General features: G+C 44.8%; 1 pseudogene; it reads left to right on the forward strand.

Annotated features, from left to right (window-relative positions):
- On the forward strand, positions 505–1,418 carry LOC109823468 (annotated as a pseudogene).

The raw sequence follows: 1,553 nt of genomic DNA on the forward strand, positions 1-1,553 counted from the left end.
CGTAGGAAGGGGGTGAGGGATTGAGGAATTTGGGGGAAAGTTTAGTTGAATTTTTGGGGAGAGAGAGAACGGAGGAAAGTGCGTACGCATCAGTGCGTATGAGAAACGCACTGATATATATGCCCGCAAATTCCTTAAGAGTGGCGGTGTCCGGTTCTGGTACGCATAAATGCGTACGTATTTATGCCCGCAAAAGCCCAAAATTTTTTGAGAAAGGCGTATATGCAAAAGAGCCCATAAATAAAACCTATCCCCTTCTCTCTCATCTCTGGTGTCTCTCTCATCCACATTCAGCCATGACCCCTTAATCGTTGATGGACCTGGTGGGCTTCGGCATAGCGGTGGGCTGCGCCGCTCTCTCCCTCACGATTGCCGGGATCCTGGTGACCAAACGAGTCAAGAATCGCCGGAAATGGTCGAGGATCCTCGAGATTCTCGCGGAGTTCGAGGGGGGATGCTCGACGTCGACGGCGAGGCTGAGGCAGGTGGTGGGCGCGATGACCGTCGAGATGCACACAGGCCTCGCCTCCGACGGCGGAAGCAAGCTCGGCATGCTTTGCTTTGTGTGTGAAGATTGGTAGAGATTTGGTTAGGCTGCTGCAAGATTTGGTTTTTATCCCGGAATTTAGATAAATTTGGAAAGATTTGTTGTTTGATCCTAGTAAATTTTAGGTACCGGGCTTTACAGATATTTCACAGTTGTATTGTGTGAGGACTTCAAGTCAGTATTTTTTGCTGAGAATTAGTCCTGAAATGGAGACCCACTTGAGATTTTTGCTTACTCGTGTGAAATGGGGGAATTAGAAGAGATATCAAGCTTGGTTTGCTAAGAAACACTTGAGTTTGCCCAGTAGTGAAACTGTTATTATTGACATTGTTCGGTTTATATGTTGTGCTCATCATCCTTCGAATGAGATTATTCATTCAGATGTTATATCAAGATGGGCAGTCATTGGTTGGCTTCTGACTTGTTGTGGAAGAACTATTTTCTGGCAAATGTGAAGCTTGCTTTGTTCAATGATTGGTTGTTCTTTGATGAGAAGGTGGATAATATTATGAATATAGAGCCTGCAATGCTCTTGATGGTGAATTCTTTGCCACAATATGTTGATATCACTCACACCCTTTTGGAGTTTTTGTTTCTGTTGGTGGATAATTATGATGTTCATCGAAAGGAAATGATTGTTTGGGGAGCAGCGACATCATTTGGAATACTTGTGAGGAAAGGAGTGATTCGATCTTTGGAGCCTCTTATTTCTTGTAGTTTGCTTTCACCATTGCTCAGAGAGAGGCTCAGCACTTTTGTTTCTACTTCGAACCTTATTTCTTGTAGTTTGCTTTCACCATTGCTCAGAGAGAGGCTCAGCACTTTTGTTTCTACTTCGAACCTTAAGAGTTGTTATGAAGGGTTCATCTGATTTTTGCAGTAGGGCCCCACCAAAAGCTAGCCTACGCTGATTGAGACCTCGCGTCGGGCCCGCTTTCTCAAAAAATTTTGGGCTTTTGCGGACATAAATGCGTACGCATTTATGCGTACCAGAACCGGACTCTCT

Source organism: Asparagus officinalis, chromosome 9 (assembly GCF_001876935.1).
Source record: "Asparagus officinalis chromosome 9, Aspof.V1, whole genome shotgun sequence".
NCBI lineage: Eukaryota > Viridiplantae > Streptophyta > Magnoliopsida > Asparagales > Asparagaceae > Asparagus > Asparagus officinalis.